We start from the raw sequence: 9098 nt of genomic DNA on the forward strand, positions 1-9098 counted from the left end.
CGTATCGCAACGAAGGGAATCCTAAGATATGAATGCATGCCCCCCAACCGAGGTTCACCTAGCAAAGTGCAAAGTAGCACCCACACACACACACACTTTCAGTCGGTGGGCCAGACAGGCATATCTCATCAAGATGGATCGTAAAACGGACCAAGAATAATCCACCTTGGTCGTACAACCTCTCTCTTGTTGTTGGTCAAAGTGAAGTCCGTCCATGCGACCCCTAAGATGGGCTAGCTCGCCAATAATCACACAAGTAGCTAGTCCCTGAAGACAACCACTACATGCGTGTGGCCCAAACATATGTACGGAGAGTTGTGTTTTTGAGTAACAATGGAACAACTTTGGTGTGGCACCATGATTTTGAACTAGAAATCCCCACACTGAGTGAGGTTTAGATTGACGACGCATATGTATGTTACACCACCCTTCAAGCCAACGATCGGGATTCATGCATGCATGCGTGCATACTCTATGCGCTCAAACTTAAGGTCTGAATCTCACCATGACCTATACTACGATAAGACGAACCAAATGAAGAATCTGCCATGGTAACCTATCTTGTTGTTGGTCACGGTGATCATGGATGTCCACGCGGGCGCACGAATATATAGGCTTGTCGCCGATAACCACGCGAGGGAGTGTACCGTTCAAAGGCAACCACTACATACATATGTATGGAGATGATGTGTGCATGCATGTTTGAATACCATTTCACAACATTGATGTGGCGCGTGCGTCAAAAAACATACACATGCATGTGTGTGTGTGCTCAAACTGTATTACCATCCATATTGCACTTGTATCACCATCTCTTCGCCGAACTAGTGCACCTATACAATTTACCATTGTATTGGGTGTGTTGGGGACACAAGAGACTCTTTGTTATTTGGTTGTAGGGTTGTTTGAGAGAGACCATCTTCATCCTACGCCTCCCACGGATTGATAAACGTTAGGTCATCCAGTTGATGGAAATTTGCTAGTGTCCCATAAACCTCTGCACTTGGAGGCCCAAAACGTCTACAAGAAGAAGGTTGCTTAGTAGACATCAAGAATTTCTGGCGCCGTTGCTGGGGAGGTTAGTGCTTGAAGGTATATCTTTAGATCTTGCAATCGAATATTTTAGTTTCTTGTTTTATCACTAGTTTAGTTTATAAAAACAAAACTACAAAAAAATGTAATTGAGGGTGCCTCATATGCTTCATCTTTTTAATATCTTTCATGAAAATAAGGATTCCGATAATTGTGCTCAATTTCTAGAGGAAGAATGCATTAGAATGTTTGCCACTAAACCTTTGAATAATGAGCATGATTGCAATGTTGTTAGTACGAACTCTTTGAATATCCATAGTACTAATGATGATTGCCCTAGTCATGATGAAAATGTCTCTTATAAGCATGTCAATTTTTGTGGAGTGCATAGAGTTTGCAAGTACACACCAAATAGGGAAGATAGATTTTGCAAGAGGTATAAGCATTTAGAAACCAAATGGTTGCAAGAAAGGCTAAATGTTTGTGCTGAAAATTTAAATTTTATTAGCCATCCTGAACTTTGCAATGGACGTGGTCATTTAAATATCCAATGCAAATTGTTTCATGATTGTATCGTGTCCAGAAATTGTGATGACTTGATTTCCCTTGCACATCATAATGAACTTAGTTTTCTTGTGGGTTATGAAGAAATGAAACGTATAACTAAGGATATGCTAGAATTTGTCCTTGATAAAGTTCTTGATTTTGATATAGAGGAAATTTATATGTATTGTGCGGTGAATTGCATTGAAATCCTTATATTGCCAATTACATAAAGATAAGAAAACAAATAGAAAATGAAGAGAATACTAATGAAAGGGAAGATATTTCCCAATATCCTCCTATTATTTCTTATGATGAATCAGGTAACGAGGAGGAGCTTTCTATTCAACCAATCTCATTAATAAGGGGCTCCAAAAAGAGGATTAAACCCACACATGATGTGAAGAAGAAAAAGAAAATATGGAGAAGCAAAGGTATCCCTCCCAAATGATGTTGCTCCAATTAGTCATTCTGATGATGACAATTGCTATACGATTAGTGTTGTCCATACTATTAATGATGAGAGTGATTATGCTTATGATATGAAAAGGCCCAAGCTTGGGGATGCCATGTTTGATGAGAATGACAAGTTTGAGAATTTATTTGCTGCAATTAATGATTGGCCCAAGCTTGGTGATGCTATGTTGTATGGAGATGATATGTTTAACCTCCCAAGTTTTGATATGTAAATTTATTATGGTGATAGCATGCCTCCTATTTATGATGGTTATATTGATGAAAGTGGGTTTGGAAGAGTGTCAACTTTAGGAAGTAATGATCCCACAGTTTCGAAGGGTGTTGAATCTTATTGTGACAATTATGAAAGTGGATTTGGAGAGGTCATGACTTTATTTAGTAATGATTCCACTATCTTGGAAGAGGTTTCAATTGATTATGATGAGAAGAAAGTTGCTACTTATGATGATTATTGTGATGACACTTATGCTATAAAAAGTAGTGATGATTATATTAAAACTTGTCATGATTTTGATTACCCTTTTTCTAAACATTAGTCTTTTAATGTGGAAACAATTTATAGTATTCAAGTTTGTTATGATGCTCCCACTATTCCGAATGAGAAGAATTTTGCTTATGTGGAGAGTAGTAAATTTTCTATGCTTGTAGATCATGAAAAGAATGCTTTACGTGATGGTTATATTGTTAAATTCATTAATGATGCTACTGAAAATTATTATGAGGGAGGAACATATGCTTGTAGGAATTGCAATAATATCAAGTTTCCTCTCTATGTGCTTAAAGTTTTTGAAGTTATGCTTGTTTTGCCTTCCTATGCTAGTTGATTATTGTTCACATAAGTTGTTTGCTCACAAAATCACTATGCATGGGAAGTGGGTTAGACTCAAATGTGCTAGTCATATTCTTCATGATGCTCTATTTATATTTCAATTCTTATCTTTTATGTGAGCATCATTGAAATCATCATGCCTAGCTAGGGGCGTTAAACGTTAGCGCTTGTTGGGAGGCAACCCAATTTTATTTTTGTCCTTCGTTTTTGCTCCTGTTTAGTAATAAATAGTTCATCTAGCCTCTGTTTAGATGTGGTTTTATGTTTTAATTAGTGTTTGTGCCAAGTAGAACCTTTGGGGAGACATGGGTAAAGTCTTTGCAATCTTGCTGTAAAAAACAGAAACTTTGTGCTCACGAGATTACCTTTATACTGGAGAGTGATTTTAGGTTGGTTATTTTTGAAGATGATTAATAGACAAATTCCTCAGGTCCACCAATTTATTTCAGAATTTTTGGAGTTACATAAGTATTCGAATGATACATATTACTACAGACTGTTCTGTTTTTGACAGATTCTGTTTTCATTCTGTTGTTTGCTTATTTTGATGAATCTATGAGTAGTATCGGAGGGTACGAACCATAGAGAAGTTGGAATACAGTAGATATTACACCAATATGAATTTAGAATGAGTTCACAACAGTACCTAAGTGTAGATTTATTTTCTTATACTAACGGAGCTTACGAGTTTTCTGTTAAGTTTTGTGTTGTGAAGCTTTCAAGTTTTGGGTAAAGATTCGATGGACTATGGAGTAAGGAGTGGAAAGAGCCTAAGCTTGGGGATTACCAAGGCACCAAAAGGTTAAATTCAAGGACAACCAAGAGCCTAAGCTTGGGGATGCCCCAGATGGCGTCCCCTCTTTCGTCTTCGTTCATCGGTAACCTTACTTGGAGCTATATTTTTATTCACCTCATCATATGTGTTTTGTTTGGAGCATCGTTTTATTTTCTTTTGTTTTTCTTGCTGTTTGAATAAAATACCGAGATCCCAAATTCTTAAATGTTATAGAGTCTTCACATAGTTGCATAATTATTCAACTACTCATTGATTTTCACTTATATCTTTCGGAGTAGTTTGTCTTTTGCTCTAGTGCTTCACTTATATCTTTTTAGAGAACGGCGGTGGTTTTATTTTAAAGAAATAGATGAACTCTCATGCTTTACTTATATTATTTTGAGAGTATTTTTGAACAACATGGTAATTTGCTTTGGTTATTAAATTAGTCCTAATATGATAGGCATCCAAGATGGGTATAATAAAAACTTTCATATAGAGTGCATTGAATACTATGAGAAGTTTGATACTTGATGATTGTTTTGAGATATGAAGATGGTAATATTAGAGTCATCCTAGTTGAGTAATTGTGAATTTGAGAAATACTTGTGTTGGAGTTTGCAAGTCTTGTAGCATGCACGTATGGTAAACGTTGTGTGACAAATTTCAAACATGATGTGTTCTTTGATTGTCATCCTTATGAGTGGCGGTCAGGGACGAGCGATGGTCTTTTCCTACAAATCTATCCCCCTAGGAGCATGCATGTAGTGCTTGGTTTTGATGACTTGTAGATTTTTGCAATAAGTATGTGAGTTCTTTATGACTAATGTTGAGTCCATGGATTATACGCACTCTCACCCTTCCATCATTGCTAGCCTCTTCGGTACCGTGCATTGCCCTTTCTTACCTCGAGAGTTGGTGCAAACTTTGCCGATGCATCCAAACCCCGTGATATGATACGCTCTATCACACATAAACCTCCTTATATCTTCCTCAAAAGAGCCACCATACCTACCTACTATGGCATTTCCATAGCCATTCCGAGATATATTGCCATGCAACTTTCCACCGTTTTGTTATTTATGACACGCTTCATCATTGTCATATTGCCTTGCATGATCATGTAGTTGACATCGTATTTGTGGCAAGGCCACCATTCATAATTTTTCATACTTGTCACTCTTGTTTCATTGCCCATCCCGGTACACCGCCGGAGGCACTCATATAGAGTCATATTTTGTTCTAGTATCGAGTTGTAAATAAATAGAAGTGTCATGATCATCATTAATAGAGCATTGTCCCAAAAAAAGAGAACGGCCAGAAGAAAAGAAAGGCCAAATAAAAAAAGAGAAAAGGCCAAATAAAAAAGGAAAGGACAAATAAAAAATATATAAAGAAGGGACAATGCTACTATCCTTTTTCCACACTTGTGCTTCAAAGTAGCACCATGATCTTTATGATAGAGAGTCTCTTATTATGTCACTTTCATATACTAGTGGGAATTTTTCATTATAGAACTTGGCTTGTATATTCCAACAATGGGCTTCCTCAAATGCCCTAGGTCTTTGTGAGCAAGCAAGTTGGATGCACACCCACTTAGTTTCTTTTGTTGAGCTTTCATACATTTATAGCTCTAGTGCATCTGTTGCATGGCAATCCCTGCTCCTTGCATTGACATCAATTGATGGGCATCTCCATAGCCCGTTGATTAGCCGCGTCAATGTGAGACTTTCTCCTTTTTTGTCTTCTCCACACAACCCCCATCATCATATTCTATTCCACCCATAGTGCTATGTCCATGGCTCACGCTCATGTATTGCGTGAAAGTTGAAAAAAGTTTGAGAAAACTACAGTATGAAATAATTGCTTGGCTTGTCATCGGGGTTGTGGATGATGAGAGCATTTTGTGTGACGAAGATGGAGCATGGCCAAACTATATGATTTTGTAGGGATGAGCTTTCTTTGGCCATGTTATTTCGATAAGACATAATTGCTTGGTTAGTGTGCTTGAAGTATTATTATTTTTATGTCAATATTAAACTTTTGTCTTGAATCTTATGGATCTGAATATTCTTGCCACAGTAAAGAAGATTACATTGATAAATATGTTAGGTAGCATTCCACATCAAAAATTCTGTTTTTATCATTTACCTACTCGAGGATGAGCAGGAATTAAGCTTGGGGATGCTTGATACGTCTCCAACGCATCTATAATTTTTGATTGTTCCATGCTATTATATTATCCATCATGGATGTTTTATATGTTATTTTATATGATTTTTGGGACTAACCTATTAACCTAGAGCCCAGTGCCAGTTTCTGTTTTTTCCTTGTTTTTGAGTTTCGCAGAAAAGGAAAACTAAACGGAGTCCAATTGACCTCAAATTTCATGGAGATTATTTTTGGCCCAGAAGAAGCCCATGGAGTATCGGAGATGGGCCAGAAGAGTCCCGAGGCACCCACGAGGGTGGGGGGCGCGCCCTACCCCCCTGGGCGCGCTCCCCTACCTCGTGGCCGCCTCGGAGACCCCCTGACTTGTTCCCGATGCCAAAACCTCTTATATATACCCAAACTTCCAGAACATAACCTAGATCAGGAGTTCCACCGCCTCAAGCCTCTATAGCCACGAAAAACCAATCGGGACCCTGTTCCGGCACCCTGCCGGAGGGGGGGATCCCTCATCGGTGGCCATCTTCATCATCCCGGCGCTCTCCATGACGAGGAGGGAGTAGTTCACCCTCGGGGCTGAGGGTATGTACCAGTAGCTATGTGTTTGATCTCTCTCTCTCTCTCTCTCTTGTGTTCTTGACTTGGCACGATCTTGATGTATCGCGAGCTTTGCTACTATAGTTGGATCTTATGATGTTTCTCCCCCTCTACTGTCTTGTAATGGATTGAGTTTTCCCTTTGAAGTTATCTTATTGGATTGAGTCTTTAAGGATTTGAGAACACTTGATGTATGTCTTGCATGTGCTTATCTGTGGTGACAATGGGATATTCACGTGATCTACTTAATGTATGTTTTGGTGATCAACTTCCGTGTTCAGTGACCTTGTGAACTTATGCATAGGGGTTGGCACACGTTTTTGTCTTGACTCTCCAGTACAAAATTTGGGGCACTCTTTGAGGTTCTATGTGTTGGTTGAATAGATGAATCTGAGATTGTGTGATGCATATCGTATAATCATACCCGCAGATACTTGAGGTGACATTGGAGTATCTAGGTGACATTAGGGTTTTGGTTGATTTGTGTCTTAAGGTGTTATTCTAGTATGAACTCTAGGATAGATCGAACGGAAAGAATAGCTTCGTGTTATTTTACTACGGACTCATGAATAGATTGATCAGAAAGAATAACTTTGAGGTGGTTTCATAACCTACAATAATCTCTTCGTTTATTCTCCGCTATTAGTGACTTTGGAGTAACTCTTTGTTGCATGTAGAAGGATAGTTATATGATTCAATTATGTTATTATTGTTGAGAGAACTTGCAGTAGTGAAAGTATGAATCCTAGGCCTTGTTTCAACGCATTGCAATATCATTTGTGCTCACTTTATCATTAGTTACCTTGCTGTTTTTATATTTTCAGATTACAAAAACCTATATCTACCATCCATATTGCACTTGTATCACCATCTCTTCGCCGAACTAGTGCACCTATACAAGTTACCATTGTATTGGGTGTGTTGGGGACACAAGAGACTCTTTGTTATTTGGTTGCAGGGTTCATTGAGAGAGACCATCTTCATCCTACGCCTCCCACGGATTGATAAACCTTAGGTCATCCACTTGAGGGAAATTTGCTACTGTCCTACAAACCTCTGCACTTGGAGGCCCAACAACATCTACAGGAAGAAGTTTGCGTAGTAGACATCAGGAACGTGCTCTGGTTGACCTACAAGGTTCGGTAGTAACTTGATCTGAAGTTTCATGATCATTATCATTAGCTTCCTCACTAGTTGGTACAGGCATCACGGGAACGGTTTTCTGTGATGATCTACTTTCCAATTCGAGAGAAGGTACAATTACATCATCAAGTTCTACTTTCCTCCCACTCACTTCTTTCTAGAGAAACTCCTTCTCTAGAAAGGATCCATTCTTAGCAACAAAGATCTTGCCTTTGGATCTGTGATAGAAGGTGTACCCAACCGTTTTCTTTTGGGTATCCTATGAAGACACACTTCTCCGATTTGGGTTCGAGCTTATCGGGCTGAAGCTTTTTCACATAAGCATCGCAACCCCAAACTTTAAGAAACGACAGCTTAGGTTTCTTGCTAAACCACAGTTCATATGGTGTCATCTCAATGGATTTAGACGGTGCCCTATTTAACGTGAATGCAGCTATCACTAGTAGAAAATGGAGCTTTAAAACCGGTTCGTAAGGGCCTTTAGTGTCGGTTCCATAACCGACACTAATTGGTGCACACTAAAGCCCCCCCCCCCCCTTTAGTACCGGTTCGGCACGAACCGGCGCTAAAGTGCCACCACGTGGCATGAGCTCACGCCCTGGTATGGGGGACCTTTAGTACCGGTTGGTGTTACCAACCGGTACTAAAGGTTTTTTTTTTGATTTTTTTTTTGAAAATTTTGGAATTTTTTTTATTTTTTTATTTTTTTCGATTTTTAATTTTTCTGAATTATTTGGTGATTTAGTCTCTAATCACCTCTCTTAACTACTCAAGTGTGGATCACTCATTCCAAATCATCTAACTTACCGACCGGTCACCCATCCCCCTCACTACTCCAGCCCGAGCACGCTTAACTTTCGGGTTCTATTCTCCTTCATTTCCAAGTCTGCACTTGTTATTTTCCTGACAATAGTAAGATGCCAATCCTATTAACCCTCAGGAGTTTAGCTTGAGCATGAAGTCACACATTTCACTGTTTGAGTTTGAAACTATTATTCTAAAAAACAACAATTATTTAGTAACACTAATATTTCTTGAATAAGTTTGACCATAGTTTGACCACAGTTTGACCATAGTTTGACCAGATTTGACCAAAATTCAAAAAATTGAAATAATTATTTAGTAACACTAATATTCTTGGATAATTATGTAGTAACATTAATACTTCTTGAATAAGTAGTTTGACCAGATTTAACAAATTTTTTAAAAAAACTTAAATTTGACCATATCTTTTTTCCTTTTGGAATTTGAGGATTCTAAAAAATTGCAAACAGGACGTAGGCGGTCTCCATCGGATGCAGATTTTCGTGCTGAATTTTTTGATATATTATACGTTTTTTCCGACATCGTATGCAAAAGTTATAGCTGTTTTACATTTTCCCTACACTTTTTGCAAAACATGTCCAAATTTAAGTTCTCAAATTTTCCTAACTAGTAGATATAGTAATATAACTACCTCTCGAAGGATTTTATTTTTTGAAGTTTTTATCATTTTCTTTTGATTTTTTCAGAACTAAAATGGTGACACACGGG

This window comes from Triticum dicoccoides, chromosome 3A (genome assembly GCF_002162155.2).
Source record: "Triticum dicoccoides isolate Atlit2015 ecotype Zavitan chromosome 3A, WEW_v2.0, whole genome shotgun sequence".
In the NCBI taxonomy this organism is placed as follows: domain Eukaryota; kingdom Viridiplantae; phylum Streptophyta; class Magnoliopsida; order Poales; family Poaceae; genus Triticum; species Triticum dicoccoides.